Here is an 18,120-nt window from a genome sequence, read left to right on the forward strand (position 1 = left end):
GATTTTCAAAGAGGCAGTTTCTCATGAAATAAAGTATACAGGATTGTCCTTACCTGGCTCCAGATGTCTTGGAGTAAAGAAAATGGCCAATACCAGCACCGATATTGTAATGGGTGGAAGGACAGAGGTAAATTATGAATTGGAAAGCAAATTGGTGTAGGAGTGGGAGGAGCGGGAGCTTTTTCAAAGGGAGGAAGGTAAATTTTATAGGATTAGAGATAAGTTGTGAAGTGGAAACAAGGAAGTTATCAAAGTTAACCATATAATTGATGTTACTTTTGAGCTAGCAAGGCGATGCAAGATGCCATGGAAATCAACTTATATGAAAGACGAGTTTATATGAGAACAAGAGAGCCAAAGGAGAGTAAGTGAGGGGGATTAAGGTGAAGGTTGAAGTCACCAACAATATGTGGACGTTTGGCACAAAGGCTAAGTGGTTGTAAAGAGCAAAGAACTAGACAAGAAAGTTATAGAATTGGGAGTGGGTTGATGGCAAGATCATTGCATGAGAGGTGGGAAGAAGTTGAGGTGCTCAAATAAGGAAGAAGTGCTTGAGAGGTAGGGGGAGATGATGACGTTGGCCTTGACAATAAAAAATACAATGTAGCTGCAACAGTTATGGCACATGATGAATCACGCGTCTAAGCAAAAGTGAAGGGAAAGCTATTCCAGGCTATGAATCAGCTTCAATCAGTGTCAGAATGTCAATAATTAATCACCAATGGAGTTGTGAATGAGCCTTGTTTGTGAGAGGGTAAATGTTCTTGAGGGAAGGTATGATGTGTCTTATGTACCAGCAGAGGAAGGAGGCAGTGTAAGCTGAAGGGTGGACAGGGAGGAGGTGAGAGATGTTAACTGCCTGGAGGCATGCAGTGTAGGATGATTGCTGGGAACAGGAGATGAGATAGTTTGCATTGCTATTCTGCAAGAGATTGAGACAGGTGCCACAATAGGTTTCGTGAAGAATATTGAGACATGAGAGAGGTCTTGAGCTCGAGCCAGGAACGGTAGCAGAAGTGAGGTTAATAGGAGACTGTTGGGGATGTGCTGCTGAAAGAAAAGAGTAGACTGAAAGGCAAGATTGAGAATATAGAATAGGTATGTCATATAGACAGTAAAGTGGGGGATGGGAATAAGGCAGCAGAGTCATGGTAGCACCAAAAATGTGCACTCGGAGGGTGTGTAGTGGACCTGGAGGGAAACTTAAACTGCATTGACAGGCAACAGAGAGTTTAGAAAAGCAAGTAATTCCTTAGAATGAAGATTTGAAAAGTAGAGTAACCAGTGCACTAGTTGAGACCAGGCTATTTTGAGGGTTAAGCACCAAGGCTGTAATGATCATTGGTGAGGTTCATATTAGTTGCTGAGTGATGGTGGCCCTGTGAATGAGAGTCTTGTAGTTAGATTGTGATGTTATCTTCAATGGGCATGCTCTGTCTCTTAGTTTTAATTCTTGTTATACGTTCTCCTAATTTTTTTTACTGCTCAGCCTTATCCTTTTGGGTTCCACAACAAATGTAGTTTTCCTGCTCAAAAGACAATTGGAAACACCAATCCAGTTGCAAGAAACTACAGTTTCTGCGGTTCCAAATTACAGCAAATACTGATTTCGTTCATAAACCTTGGGCAATATACAATTCTAAACTTTTAGAAACAGACATTTCCCTGGAAGTCGATCATATGGATCAAAATGAATGTCAGCTGAGCACAGCACAGACAATGAAGCATGCAAGACCCACACTGCTTCTGTGAAACTGCCTGGAGGTGAAATACTGAATGGAGCCTTTTTGTTCTGTAATGCTATTGCCTGCTATCTTTGGAGTACTGGCAGTAGTACCCCATTGTGATTTCCTACTTAATAGTCATTGAAATTTGTGTTCAGCTTAGTGTGCAGTGGAATCTTGTTTCATCATGAAAACTACAAGAATTCAGGCCATTCTTTCATGCAGAGGCTGGAGAGCAACAACATTGTGGTTACAGTGACCCTTTCAGGTCTCTAATTAATGAATTCCAATCCATTGGCTGAATGGACAGTTTCAACATGCTGTCTAAAAATAAAGAGGGATGAGTTTCTGGAACATTCTCCCATTCATCAGACGTGACTTTGGAAGATTTTCAGGAACCCTGGAAAACAACATAGACACAATTTGGGTCCCAAGAGCAACATGAGACAAAAACCCCAAGCTGTGTAATTGTGATAAATACCAAAAGTATTGAAAATACTCAGTAGGCCAGGTATCCTCTGTGTTGAGAGAAACAGAGTTAATATTTCAGGTCAATGATCTTTCCTCAGAACTAGAAAAGGCTAAAGTTTTAGTGAGCATTAATTGGTAGCCTTGGAAAAGAGGCAGCAATTGTGAAATGGGATTAACCTATGTCTGTTCCTTCTGATGCAGGCAAGATATCAGCTTTGTGCTGTTTGCTAATTTATATGATACAGGCAGCATTCTTTGGCAGGGTGCCCAAAATTGGGAGAGCACCACATATATTTAGCCTTTAGCACACTTTAAAGGGGTGGTGCATTGTGGCTGGAGCAAGTGCTGAAAGTCCTTGTGGAGCTATTCTGGCATGGAAGAAGGCATGATAATGGCACAACATGTGGGCAAGGAGCCTCCAAGATTTTCCATAGCACTGAAGGCCTTGATCAAGGGGCTGCAGAAGGAGAGATATTGGCTCTATCCATACAGGGCCAAGAGACAATGGGACTAGATAACTGGTGGTCAATGCCAGGGATCAAGCCCTGAGGACATGGATTCAGTACTGCATAATGTTCAATGACCTCACACTAGTGGTCAAGTTCAGTGAATGCATGTTCAAATGTGATATCCCACCAACACCATTAGCCTCGGCAACTGCTCAGTACACCACAGCCCCATCACCTACCAACACTTTCAATCAACCTGAATTCATACCTAACATTCTAAGCTTTACCTCACCCTTACATACTCCGCTGCAAACCTCACACCTATATCTCATAGCTTGCACACACTGCCAACTGTTCAACCATGAAAGCAAGGTCACCATAAAGATTGTATCACACTCGATGGCATATTTCCTCCTCTTTTATTGGACCAAGTAGAGCACAACTGGAGGAAGCGGTGCTTATCAGAGGCTAACAAGTGCAGCTGCTTAACCTGATGGAGGAGTTGGTGCTGATTATCATTGCTGCAGCTATTGCTGAGGCCATAACCAGCAGTGAGCCTGAAAAGATGAAGATGATATCACAGAATCACAGTGAAGAAGAGGCCCTTCGGCCCATCGAGTCGGCACCGACACGTGAGAAACACCTGACCTACCTACCTAATCCCATTTACCAGCACTTGGCCCATAGCCTTGAATGTTATCACGTGCCAAGTGCTCATCCAGGTACTTTTTAAAGGATCTGGCGAAGAGCAGTGGGAAACCAGGGGATTGGGAAGCCTACAAAGACCAACAGAGGACAACTAAAAAAGAAATAAGGAGGGAGAAGATTAAATATGAGGGTAAACTAGCCAGTAATATAAAAGAAGATTGCAAGAGTTTCTTTAGATATATAAAGGGTAAGAGAGAGGCAAAAGTGGACATTGGGCTGCTGGAAAATGACGCCGGAGAAGTAGTAGTGGGGAACAAAGAAATGACGGAGGAACTGAATAGGTACTTTGCGTCAGTCTTCACGGTGGAAGACACGAGTAACATCCCCAAAGTTCAAGAGAGTCGAGGGGCAGAGGTGAGTATGGTGGCCATTACCAAGGAGAAGGTGCTAGGAAAACTGAAAGGTCTGAAGGTGGATAAATCACCTGGACCAGATGGATTACACCCCAGAGTTCTGAAGGAGATAGCTGAAGAGATAATGGAGGCGTTATTGGTGATCTTTCAGGAATCACTGGAGTCAGGGAGGGTCCCAGAGGACTGGAAAATCGCTAATGTAACCCCCCTGTTTAAGAAGGGAGTGAGGCAAAAGATGGGCCGATTAGCCTGACCTCGGTCGTTGGTAAGATTTTAGAGTCCATTATTAAGGATGAGATTTCAGAATACTTGGAAGTGCATGGTAAAGTAGGGCAAAGTCAGCATGGTTTCATCAAGGGGAGGTCATGCCTGACAAATCTGTTAGAATTCGTTGAGGAGGTAACGAGTAGGTTAGACAAAGGTGAGCCAATGGATGTTATCTATTTGGACTTCCAGAAGGCCTTTGACAAGGTGCCGCACAGGAGGCTGCTCAGAAAGATAAGAGCCCATGGTGTTAGAGGCAAGGTACTAGAATGGATAGAAGATTGGCTATCTGGCAGGAGGCAGAGAGTGGGGATAAGGGTGTCCTTCTCAGGATGGCGGCCGGTGACTAGTGGAGTTCCGCATGGGTCAGTGTTGGGACCACAACTTTTCACTTTATACATTAACGATCTAGATAAAGGAACTGAGGGCATCCTGGCTAAGTTTGCAGATGATACAAAGATAGGTGGAGGGACAGGTAGTATTGAGGAGGCGGGGAGGCTGCAGAAGGATTTGGACAGGTTAGGAGAATGGGAAAAGAAGTGGCAGATGGAGTACAACGTGGGGAAGTGTGAGGTCATGCACTTTGGTAGGAAGAATAGAGGCATAGACTATTTTCTAAATGGGGAGAGAATTTTGAAATCTGGAGTGCAAAGGGACTTGGGAGTCCTAGTTCAGAATACTGAAAGGCCTGGATAGAGTGGACGTGGGGAAGATGTTTCCATTAGTAGAAGAGACTAGGACCCGAGGGCACAGCCTCAGAGTAAAGGGAAGACTTTTTAGAACAGAGATGAGGAGAAACTTTTTTAGCCAGAGAGTGGTGAATCTATGGAATTCATTGCCACAGAAGGCTGTGGAGGCCAGGTCATTGAGTGTATTTAAGACGAGATAGATAGGTTCTTGATTGGTAAGGGGGTCAAAGGTTATGGGGAGAGGGCGGGAGAATGGGGTTGAGAAACTTATCAGCCATGATTGAATGGCGGAGCAGACTCGATGGGCCAAATGGCCTAATTTCTGCACCTTTGTCTTATGGTCTTATGGATGTGAGACAACCCGCTTCCACCACCCTCCCTGGCAGTGCATTCCAGACCGTCACCACCCTCTGGGTAAAAAAGTTTTTCCTCACATCCCCCCTAAACCTCCTGCCCCCTCACCTTGAATTTGTGCACCCTTGTGACTGACCCTTCAACTAAGGGGAGCTGCTGCTCCCTATCCACCTTGTCCATGCCCCACATGATCTTGTACACCTCGATCAGGTCACCCCTCAGTCTTCTCTGCTCCAACAAAAACAACCCAAGTCTATCCAACCTCTCTTCATAACTTAAATGTTTCATCCCAGGCAACATCCTGGTGAATCTTCTCTGCACCCCCTCCAGTGCAATCACATCCTTCCTATAATGTGGTGACCAGAACTGCACACACTACTCCAGCTGTGGCCTCACCAAGGTTCTAATAACTCCAACATGACCTCCCTACTTTTGTAATCTATGCCTCGATTGATAAAGGCAAGTGTCCCATATGCCTTTTTCACCACCCAACTAACATGCCCCTCCGCCTTCAGAGATCTATGGACACACATGCCAAGGTCCCTTCATTCCTCAGAACTTCCTAGTGCCATGCCGTTCATTGAATACTTCCTTGTCAAATTACTCCTTCCAAAGTGTATCACCTCACACTTTTCAGGGTTAAATTCCATCTGCCACTTATCTGGCCATTTGACCATCCTGTCTATATCTTCCTGTAGCCCAAGACACTCAACCTCACTGTTAACCACCCGGCCAATCTTTGTGTCATCCACAAACTTACTAATCCCACCCCCCACCTAGTCATCTATGTCATTTATATAAATGGCAAATTTTTGGGGACTGAGCACAGATCCCTGTGGTACGCCACTAGACACTGGCTTCCAGTCACTAAAGCATCCTTTTGACATCACCCGCAGCCTCCTGCAACTAAGCCAATTTTGAATCCACCTTATCAAATTACCCTGTATCCCATATGCATCTGCCGCCTTTATAAGTGTCCCATGTGGGACCTTGTCAAAGGCTTTGCTGAAATCCATATAAACTACATCAACTACACTACCCTCATCTACACACCTGGTCACCTCCTCAAAAAATTCAGTCAAATTTGTTAGGCATGACCTCCCTCTGACAAAGCCATGCTGACTATCCCTGATCAAACCTTGCCTCTCCAAGTGGAGATAGATTCTCTCCTTCAGAACTTTCTCCAATAGTTCCCCACCACTGACGTGAGACTCACTGGCGTGTAGCTCCCTGGCTTATCTCTACAACCCTTCTTAAATAGCAGAACCACGTTAGCTGTTCTCCAGTCCTCTGGAACCTCCCCCGTGGCCAGAGAGGAATTAAAAATTCGGGTCAGAGCCCCTGCGATCCCCTCCCTTGCCTCCCTCAGCAGCCTTGGACACAAATCATCTGGACCTGGAGATTTGTCCACTTTTAAGCCTCCCAACACCACCAATACCTATCACTCCCTATATCAATTTGCTTAAGAACCTCGCAGTCTCTCTCCCCGAGTTCAATACCTTCATCCTCATGCTCTTGGGTGAAGACTTTGTGAAGTATTCATTCAACGCTCCAGCGATGTCTTCTGGCTCCACCCATAGATTGTCCCTTATGGGCCCTACTCTTTCCCTGGTTATCCTCTTCCCACTGATATACTTATAGAATATCTTGGGATTTCCCCTACTTTTACCAGCCAGAGCTTTCTCATATCCCCTCTTTGCTCTCCTAATTGCTTTCTTAAGCTCTACCCTGTACTGTCTGTACTCCACTAATGCCTCTGCTGATTTGCTTCCCTTGTACCTTCTCATCGTAACCTGAATGTCTCTGGTCGTCCATGGTTCTCTGGGCTTGTTACTCCTCCCTATCACCCTAGAGGGAACATGTTGAGCCTGTACCCTCCCCATTTCCTTTTTGAACACTCCCCACTGTTCCTCTGTAGATTTCCCCACAAGTAACTGTTCCCAGTCTATCTTGGCCAGATCCTGCCTTATTTTACTAAAATCCACTCTCCTCCAATCCAAAAGATTTTTTTGCAACTTGTCGATTTCTTTGTCCATAACAAACTTAAACTGTACCATGTTGTGGTCGCTATCTCTAACATGCTTGCCCACCACCACCTCAGCCACCTGTCTGGCTTCATTCCCCAGAATTAGGTCCAGCAATGCACCGTCCCTTGTTGAACTCTCTACATATTGACCGAAAAAGCTCCCCTGTACACATTTCAAGAAATCCACTCCATCCAAGCCCTTAACACTAAGTATATCCCAATTAATGTTGGGAAAGTTGAAATCACCTAATATAATTACCCTATTGTTATTGTTTTTACACACCTCCACAAATTGTGCACATAGTTGCTCCTCAATTTCCCGCTGACTATCTGGGGGTCTATAATAAACACAATGTGGTTGCCCCTTTTTTATTCCTAAGCTCTACCCACAAAGCTTAATTCGATGCCCCCTCCAAGATATCATCTCTCCTTACTGCAGTAACTGACTCCTTAACTAATAATGCAACGCCTCTTCCTCTTTTACCCCCTCCCCTGTCTCGCCTGAAGATTCTATATCCTGGAATGTTGAGCTGCCAATCCTGCCCTTCCCTCAACCATGTCTCAGTGATGGCTACTATATCACAATTCCACGTGTCAATCCTCACCCTTAACTCATCTGTTTTACCTGTAATACTCCTGGCATTAAAGTAGAGGCCATCCAGCCTTGCCTTACTCCCTTGATGCTTATTGCAGCTGTACTCCCTCTGACTTGATTGTTTTACTGTATTATGATGTGTCCCTATTCTGCTAACATTCTGTGTCCCCTCCCCCTGCCGAATTAGTTTAAACTCCTCCCAACAGCACCAGCAAACCCGCCTGCAAGGATGTTAGTCCCACTCTGGTTCAGATGTAGACTGTCCCACTTGTACAGGTCCCACCTTTCCCAGAAACGGTCCCAGTGATCATTCTTAATCCTCCTGCTCCTCTCATGGCACTTCCCACGCATCCCAGAGACTCTTGTAATTTACAAGTTGCAAGCGGTGCAAACATACAGCTCTTATTCCTCCCCCCTCTCCTCACCACAGCCTTATCCTTGTGCTTTTCTCCTTTCAGATACCCAAAAACTGCAACTTGGCCAGGTAGTAATGGAAGAACAACACGTGAAAGAGCAATAATAGAGTAATGATAAAGAAACACCATCACATGATCTCTCACTCTCAGTCAGCAGCTCAGATGTGGACACTCTGCATAATTTAGAGGTTAGCTAAGAGACAGGATCTGCACATGGTGCAAATGACATGCAGCCAGGGCAGGGGAAAAGGTTAGCGCAGGTGTCAGCTCACTGGAGGCCGAGTTTGCAAGTTCTGCTGCAGAGGACTCAGATGAGCACTTTGATAGAGCAAGCTGGGGAAGAAAGCTGATGGATATGCACAGTGACATACTTGGTACAGTGGCAGGTCTGTCAGAGGCCTGCATGCAATGCCAAGAATCATGTAGGTTTCTCGCACCAACATTGCACATAACTTTGCTCAGAGCTTGAAGCATGTATTTTGCGGCATTTAAATGGGGGCTACCTCCCTCAGCACACTTGTGGACCCAAACATGTAGTGCCTGGTGGCCGATGTCTCAGCATCTATTACAGAACATGTAAAACCATCCAATGTCTGGGTGCTGCTGTGAGAGCACAGACTTTCATCATGAAAGGTCATCTTGCTGTGATGTAAGCTCATTCAACGGCTATCATGGCTGCAGATTACAGTATTCAAACAAATTTGCAGCTGTTCAGTCTAACAATTTGGACCGGTGCTGTGCAACCTCGCCATCATGTGGATATGGCCCTTACCATCAATGGCAAGAAGCTGAGGAGCAGGAGGAAGAGCAAGAACATGAAGCAGGAAAGAAAAGGAGGAGGCAACCTCATCAGTCTATTTCTAGTTGGGTTGTCCATGAACAACTCATCTATGATACCAGTAAACACAACCAAAATCTTCATTCATCAATGAGCCCACACCTTTCCTTCCCACTCTTACTGACAGACATCATATCGATTTTTTATTTTTGCATTATGGCCATTATAGAATAAACATTCCCAGCCAATCTATAAATCAAAGCATGCCATGTTACATGCAAACATCTATTAATCATTCTCAGGCATTTCTTAATGCCTAGCTCCTACAGTGTTACCCCAGTGACTGCAGCATAGATTTTAAGAAAGTTGCTCAATTTCAATGGAGACTGCAGATGACCTTGGAGGCCACTTTCAAAAAGCTCTGGCCAAGAAAAATTGTTGCGGACTTCACCATCTCAGCATGTGCAGCACCAATCTGCAAGAATTTAATTGTGCATCCCCACCAGCCTTTTTCTGTAGGCTGCCCCATTTGAAGTGCTGCTCTGAATCCTCTGCAATGTAACTCATGTATGACCATGCTCTCTGCCTCGCCATGTGCAGATCCTGTCTCTGTGCTATCCTTTAAATCAGGTTTTTGCTTCTAAGAGCGCCCCGTCCCATAATTCTAAACATTCCATGGACTCCCTACATCACAAAACTAGTTTTTCGGTATAAAATTAGTTATACAATTAAACATGTTTATTAATTATTTTTGTTATTTAGTTAATGTGAAACTTACTTCTGGTTCTGAGCAACAATTCTGCCAAGACCTAGCGATCTGAACTCCCAGCTACTGTTACCAACATTGGATAGCACAAGACGGTTATGTTATAAAAAGTCTCCTTTAACTTGAGAAAAATGTTCTGGATAGGGAGATGGTGGTTATATCAAACCTCTTCCCAAAGATAAGCCCATGTGATCTGGTTGTCATGGGGAAGAAAACCGAAACATATTGAAATATCGAGTGACAGTTTTCACATCATGAAACAGAAATAGATTTCAAACAGATCTAGCAACTCAAGCATCCATGAGGTGCTGTGGGCCATCAGCAACAGCAGAATTGATCTTAGCCACAATCTGTATCCTCATGGCCCGGCATATCTCCCATTCTACCATTACCATCAAGCCAGGGGATCAACCCTGGTTCATGAAGACTGCAGGAGGGTATGCCAGGAGCAGCATCAGTGATACCTAAAAATGAGGTATCAACCTGGTGAAGCTACAACACAGGACTACTTGCGTGCCAAGCAGTAAGTGATAGATTGAATCAACGGATCAGATCTAAGCTCTGCAGTCCTGCCATATCCAGTCATAAATGGTGGTGGACAATTAATAACTCACTGGAGGAGGAGACTCCACAAGTATTCCCATCCTCAATGATGGTGGAGCCCAACACATCAGTCCAAAAGGTAAGACTGAAGCATTTACAACAATATTCAGCCAGAAGTGCCAAGTGAATGATCCATTTCTGCCTGCTCTGGTGGTCCCCAGCATCACAGATGCCAGTCTTCAGCCAATTCGATTCACTTCACATGGTATCAAGAAACGGTTGAAGGCACGGGATACTGCAAAGGCAATGGGCCCTGACAATATTCTGGCAACAGAACTGAAGACTTGTACTCCAGACCTAGCTGTGCCCCGAGCCAAGCTGTTCCACTGGCATCTACACGGCAATGTGGAAAATTGCTCGAGTATGTCCTGTACACAAAAAAAGCAGGACAAATCCAATCTGGCCAATTACCGCCCCATCAGTCTACCCTCGATCATCAGTAAAGTGATGGAAGGGGTCATCAACAGTGCTATCAAGTGGCACTTGCTTAGCAATAACCTGCTCACTGACACTCAGTTTGGGTTCCTCCAAGGCCCCCTCAGCTTCTGACCTCATTACAGCTGTGGTTCAAACACGGACAAAAGAGCCGAACTGCAGAAATGAGGTGAGAGTGACTGCCCTTGGCATCAAGGCAGCATCTGACGGAGTGTGGTATCAAGGAGCCCTAGCAAAACTGGAGTCAGTGGGAATCAGGGGAAACTCTCTGCTGGATGGATTCACGCCTAGCACAAAGGAAGATGGTTGTGGTTGTTGGAGGTCAAACATCTCAGTTCCAGGACATCACTGCAACAGTTCCCCTGGGTAGTGTCCAAGGCTCAACCATCATCAGCTGCTTCATCAATGACTTTCCTTCCATCTTAAGGTCAGAAGTGAGGATATTTGCTGATGATTGCATAATGTTCAGTATCATTCACGACACCTCAGATATTGAAGCAGTCCCTGTCCATATGCAGCAGGATATGGGCAATATCCAAGCTTGGGCTGACAAGTGGCAAGTGACATTCGCACCACACAAGTGCCGGGCAATAACTATCTTCAACAAGAGAGAATCTAACCTTCGCCCTTTGACAATCAATGGCATTACCATTGCTGAATCCCCCACTATGAACATCCTGAGGGTTCCCATTGACAAGAAAATGAACTGGACTAGCCGTATAAATACTGTGAGTAACTCACCTCCTGACTCCCCAAAGCCTTTCCACCATCTACAAGGTATAAGTCTGAATGAGTGCAGCTCCAACTCGAGAAACTTGACAGCATCCAGGACAAAGCCGGTTGATTGGCTCCCCTTCCACAAGCATTCACTCCCTCCATTACCGACAGTGGCAGCAGTGTGTACCATTTACAAGATACACTGCAGAAACTCACCAAGGCTCCTTAGGCAGCACCTTCCAAACCCATAACTGCAACATCTAGAAGGACAAGGGCAGTAAATACATGGGAACACCACTACCTGGGAGTTCCTCTCGAAGCCACTCACCATCCTGATTCGAAAATATATCACCATTCCTTCACTGTTGCTGGGTCAAAATCCTGGCACTCCCTCCCTAACAGCACTGTGTGTGTACCTACACCACAGGGACTGCAGCACTTCAAGAAGGCAGCTTACCACCCCCACCTCAAGGGCAATTAGGAATGGGCCTAGCCAGCAAAGGTCACATCCTGTAAATGAAAAAAAAAAGGAACAGCTGCTTTTTGGAGGCACAAACACAGAAAGAGGGAGAGAGAGAGAGACAAAGCAGCTACTGCTGTGAAGAACAGGGTGAAATGTTTTTGTGTTAGCTAAGCAGAATTATTTAAAAAGTTGGTTTCCTGAATGCAAAGGAGAGGACAGAACAGATGGGACTTTTGGAGATTTAAGGAACGAGGAGTTGCTGAGGTGGGTTTTGCTGATGAAAGTCAGTTCTGGAATACTCTGGCTGAGTGGAACGAATTTCGAAGGACACTGGAAGATTTGACCTGGAGAAGCAGGGAGAAGTGAACCTGCTAGAAAGTTGGGAGTATCTTGGGACTTAATCTTGTATTGCTACATATGTGCCAGAAGTGCAGTGCACAGAAAAAGGGGTTGTAAGAAGTATCTCTGTTACATTAATTAGTTAATGCAGAAGTAACTTTTCTTTAGCTTGTTGTATTAGTTGCCTGTTAGGTTATGTTTGATCTATGTTGATTATAGTTAGTTTGTTACATTAAAAACCTTAAAGCATGAAATCTTGCCCTTTGATTATTTCTGTGAGTCACTGGAAAATTCATCTAAATTCATTTAAAGTTAATGGTTTCTTTGGGGATTGTAACAATACACAGTACAAGGACTCCTCCTGCTCAATAATTAGGTCCACAACCAAGTTATGAGGTAGATTTCAGGGGAAAAGGCAACTCATTTCACGGCAGGGATACTCTGGGTGAAAGCAAACTGTGATCGAGTAACCAAGGGGGAGAATCAATCTGAAGGTGAAGATAGCTTTCTGGACTTGGGTCCATATATTTCCCATGTCGCAGTTAGTGGTGAGTGGACCTGGTAAATGGCACTGGACTTAAACATCAAGGTGGTTGACAACTTGACACCTGGTTTTGTGTAACCCCATCCAGAAGGAGGTTTTTCCATCTTATGGCTAAAGGAGAAACTCTGAGACTTGGGAGGACAATTGTTTGAGCATTGCTAGTAGATAGATGGGAACACCACTACCTGGAAGTTCCCCTCGAAGCCGCTCGCCATCCTGACTCGGAAATATATCACCTTTCCTTCACTGTCGCTGGGTCAAACTCCTGGAACTCCCTCCCTAACAGCACTGTGTGTGTACCTATGCCACAGGAACTGCAGCACTTCAAGAAGGCAAGAAGTAACCATCCCAATGTCCTATACAGGGAAGCAATGTTGGTACACTGGTTGAACTTCAGTGGGACACTTGGGAACATTTGGAGGTCCATTACCCTTGTTTCTGTCAACATGCACCTAAGATCTCTGCAGTCAGGACAACAGAATGTCAGTAAAGGATATGGTTTAGAAACTATATATGAAACCATCTATTTGTTTCTTGACATTGATTTACTGGAACCACTGAAATCTCCATTGCTCTTCCCCAATTCTGTTTTGACACTGTAGTGTCAGGCTGTAGATGAGGTTGTGGGTATTTTCCTTTACTTGAAGGATCGAGGAATTTGAATTCTTGCTCTGTTCTCCCTCAGTATCTTTCCTTTCTTTATATGGAACTATCTCATTACACTTAATTTTGATTCTCAGGGGCCATTGGGTTTGGAGGCTATTGTTCCACTGTTCTTACACTGGGGGAATAGAACAGTGATGTGAAAGATTTTTATCACCCTTTGACTGTAAATCTCAATGTTCTGTTGTCTGACATTGAGAAACACAATATAAATGGATGAACCTGAGCAACAGTTTAATTTGAAACAAAAACAGAAAATGCTAGAGAAGCTCAGCAGGTCTAACAGGATCTGTGGAACGAAAAACAATTAACGTTTCGAGTCCGTATGATTCCTGTTCAGAGCTAAAGAGAAGTTTAATTTAGTTTAATTTGTTCTTTTTTGTTCACCGTACCCAACCATGTGGCCACCAACTGAAGTGAAATGCCCGTGGATCTCTACCCCTGTGTAATTCAGAGCAAGTAACAGTTGTGAAATCTGTTAGTGAATAAACCAGAAACTAAAATGATACTCAATGTGAGATCTCTATAGCTGCAGCTCCCAGGGAAGTCACTGGGTGGCAGCACCTTTCTGATGTCACTGATACTAAGCACTAATTTTTTATCGCATCAGCCTTCCCGCGAACCCCTTGGTTGAAGGAAACCCTGCTCTAAATTACGCAGTGTTAGAATTTGAACTGTGGCTGAGTATGAAACGAGTGATGGTGCTGTGTCTTCATAATCACTGTCATCTTGCTGTTACTGTATTAACTAGGTAGGTTGCACTTCCTGGGTATCTGAAAGGAAAAAGGCATGAGGGGCAGAGTTTCATGCTCCCCTGCTGGTGAGTTTGCCATTAAGGGATCCTGTAAAATTCCCTGGGTGGCCTTCCTGCCACACTCCTGCCCTCCCCAATCTATCTGCAATTTTACGTGGGGCGTGCAAGGCTTAAGGCAGCTTGCCTTCCTTTGCCCCAATTTAGGCACTTAAGCCACTTCCTGCTCTGCCTCAATTTTAAAGCTGACGGGAGGAGTTGAGGGGGCTGGCAGGAAGCCTGGCAAGTCACCTTGCTCAGGCCTTGGGCAGGAATGGGGGAAGCGTCATCTCCCTCAAGGGCCTTCTTTCCACTTCGGGCATTCCAGCCCACCGCCCCCCCCGCCTCCACAATGTCTGCCCACCTTGGGTTATCAAACCGCCCCCCCCCACCACTGACTTCTCCATCAAGACACCCCCACCCTGGGCGGGGACCCCCTTAGGCCTCACCTCCCCTCCACTCCCTGCCGTGTGACCCCCTTGCATTTACCTGGCCCTGAGCTCTGGGACTTAGAATCTAGGAATTGCTTGTAGTTCCAATCCTGCCAACTGCTGCCACACTCAGATTGACCAGCAGCTCTCTGAGGCTGAGCGAGGGGCAAAACTCTCGTCTCCAGCCAATTTGTGTTCCTTGGAGAGTTAAATGGCTGTGGGGCTGCTGTGATTGGTGGGTATGTGCTCCTCGCCATCAATTTGGGCGGAGGGGTGGGAGACCCCGCCATCTGTAAAGTCCCATCAAGGTGATTCAGGGAGGTGGTGAAAGTAAGAGGTGTACGTTTACACCATCTGCAGCTTGTAAATCAGAAGAGTGTGTGGGATGAGGGAGAGGTTAGCTGTGAGAAGGAGGATTAGGTATGAGGATATTGTCATCTTCTATAATTTCAGCCCTGCTGCTGACCATGGCCTCAGCTATGGATGTCCCAATAATGACCTGTACCATCTTCCTTATAGGGGTCAGGATATTCAGGCATGTCTGTCCCTCTCTGGTTAGGTACTGTTACCTCCAGTTCTGTGCCGCCATGTCCTGCAAGAGAGAGGGAAGTATATTTGTGAAAGTGATGCAGTCTCTTTGGCTGATGAAGCTGTCTTGGTTAAATAGCTGTCAGTGCAGCAGTGCTAAGGTTGTGAGAGTGTGGAAGGGTACATGAATGTCAATATGAGTCCTGGTTGATAAAGATTGTTGGTAGGTGAGTGAAGGGGTTGTGGTATGTTGATCAGTGTCTGAGGCTACTCATGCAGTTGGTGGAATGCGGCATTTGAAGTTGCATTCACTGACCTTGACTGCTCATGTGAAGTTATTGAACTTCTTGAGGCACTGCATCCAGGTCCTTGAGACTTGACACCTTGCATTGGTCTCAATGACTATCTGGTCCTATGCCCTCTAAGCGTGTATCAGGATGTGCTCCTGGCCCCTTGAGGATACAGAACATCTCCCCCCTCTTTTGCACATCCTCCCTCAAGTGCATCATCTGGAAACCTTGGTTCTAATCTTTTATCTTTCCAAGATCAGATTCAGCACCCACGGGACTGTTAGCAGCTGCTGCAGCCACAATGTACGCCCCCGCCTCCACCTCCTTTAAGGGTGGGTGCTGAAATAACCTAAAACAGCAGGCAGCATTGAATTTGCATGCTGTCTGTGTTGCAGTCAACAGGCGTGAGTTAATCGAATGTCGTGATTCCCACATTCAGCTTCAGGGGGCTTTTGAATTTAGCCTCAAGAAACTTTAGAAGGATCAAATGTTGTGAATTTTGAAAAACATGACTCCTGCTAGCTGCATTCTTAAGATTTCCTTTTACTGCCCTTTTCCTCCTTCCTCCAGCTAAATCTTTAAGCACATGGTTATGTTCCTCTTAGTTCCATACACCATTATATTTGTTGTAGAGCCAAATGCTCTTTTGAAAATCCATATAAACCACATCCACTCTATCCTTTACTTATCCACTCTGTGTTGAAAGAATTTTGTAAAATTGGTCAATTGGACCTGCCTTTCAGAAATCATTTCTGACTGGCCATATTCAACGCTTCTCTCAATGTGCGCAGTAATTTCATTCTAAATTCTTGTCTCTAGTAGTTTACTAACAACTGAAGTAAGGTTATCTGGCCTCTGATTTTGCCACCTTATTCCTGTCTACTTTTTTTAAAGGGTTTTTTCATTTTCTCAGGGGCTGAGGGCATCGCTCGCTAGGCCAGCATTTATTGCCCATCCCCATTTGACCTAATTGGTGCTGAGCTGCTGCCTTGAAATGCTGCAGTCCACGTGTCCATGTGTTGTAGGAACACCCGTAGTATTGTTAGGAAGGGGCTCCCAGCAACAGTGAAGGAAGGGCGATATTGTTCCAAGTGAGTGTGTGGCTTTGAGGGGAACTTCCAGTCAGTGGAATTCCCATGCATCTGCTGCCCTTGTTCTTCTTAGTGGCAGAAGTCACGGGTTTGAAAGCTGCTGTTGAAGGAGCCTTGGTGAGTTGTTGCAGTGCATCTTGTAGATGGTACACACTGCTGCCACTCTGTTGGTGGTAGAGGGAGTGAATGTTGTTGGTGGTGTTTGAGGTGCCAGTCAAGTGGGCTGCTTTGTCCTGGATGGTTTTGAGTTTCTTTAATGTTGTTGGAGCTGCATTCATTCAGGCAACTGGAGAATATTTCATCTCACTCCTGACTTGTGTCTTGGTGGACAGGCTTTGGGGACTCAGGAGGTGAGTTGCTTGCCCCAGAATTCCCAGCCTCTGATCTGCCACAGAATTTATATGGCTGGACCACTTCAGTTTCAGGTCAATGGTAACCCCCAGGATGTTGATAGTGGGGGATTCAGCAGTGGTAATGCCATTGAATGTCAAGGGGAGATGGTTGGATTCTCTCTTGTTGGAGATGGTAATTGCCTGGCACTTCTATGGCACAAATATAACTTGCCAATTATCAGCTGAAACCTGAATGTTGTCTTGGTCTTGCTGCATATGGACACGGACTGCCTCAGTATCTGAGGAGTTACGAATGGTGCTGAACAGTGTGCCATCAACAGCGAATATCCCCGCTTCTGAGTTTATGATGGAAGGAAGGTCATTGATGAATCAGCTTAAGATGGTTGAGCCTAGGACACTACCCTGAAGAGCCCCGACAGTGATACCCTGGGACTGAGATGACTGACCTCCAACAACCGCAACCATCTTCCTTTGTGCTAGGTACGACTCCAACCAGTGGAGAGTTTCCCCCCTGATTCCCATTAACTCCAGTTTTGCTCTGGTTCCTTAATGCTACGCTCAGTCAAATGCTGCCTTGATGTTAAGGGCAGTCAGTCTCATCTCACCTCTTGATATCAGCTTTTTTGTACATGCTTGGACTAGGGCTATAATGAGGTCAGGAGCTGAGTGGCCCTGGCGGAACCCAGATTGAGCATCAGTGAGCAGGTTATTTCTGACTTAAGTGCCACTTGATAGGCACTGTTGGTGACCCCTTCCATCACTCTGATGATGATTGAGAGTAGACTGATGGGGCAGTAATCAGCCAGGTTGAATTTGCCCTGTTTTTTGTGTACAGATCATGGGCAATTTTCCACATTGTCGAGTAGATACCAGTGTTGTAGCTGTACTGGAACAGCTTGGCTAGGAGTGCAGCTTGTTCTGGAGCAAAATCTTGAGTACTATTGCCAGAATGTTGTCAGGGCCCATTGCCTTTGTAGTATCCAGTGCCTTCAGCCGTTTCTTGATATCACGTGGATTGTCATGTGGGCTAACCCCTTGTTATTCCTCAACTCAAATCAAATCCTCTGTTTGAACCACTCCTCTAGTTACATCCTATATTCGAGCACTCAACATGAGTAGTAAGAAAGTGCTAAATATTTGTTACAGTTTTCCATAGATTGAGTTCCTGATGCCAGAGGATAGAAGAGTGACAATGCTGTCAGTGGAAAGTATTGAGAGCAGGTGGACTTTTTTTTCATATAAGGGGAAATTAGTGAGTGATCCACCCAAGACTGCTGTCA

General features: G+C 45.3%; 1 protein-coding gene across 7 annotated transcripts in view; it reads left to right on the plus strand.

Moving 5' to 3' along the window:
* The window catches only part of LOC144691611 (rho guanine nucleotide exchange factor TIAM1-like), a 312,961-nt gene that overhangs the window by 190,633 nt on the left and 104,208 nt on the right, over nucleotides 1-18,120 (plus strand). The gene's annotated exons all lie outside the window — the stretch shown is intronic.

Source organism: Cetorhinus maximus, chromosome 16 (assembly GCF_964194155.1).
Source record: "Cetorhinus maximus chromosome 16, sCetMax3.hap1.1, whole genome shotgun sequence".
Taxonomy (NCBI): Eukaryota; Metazoa; Chordata; class Chondrichthyes; order Lamniformes; family Cetorhinidae; genus Cetorhinus; species Cetorhinus maximus.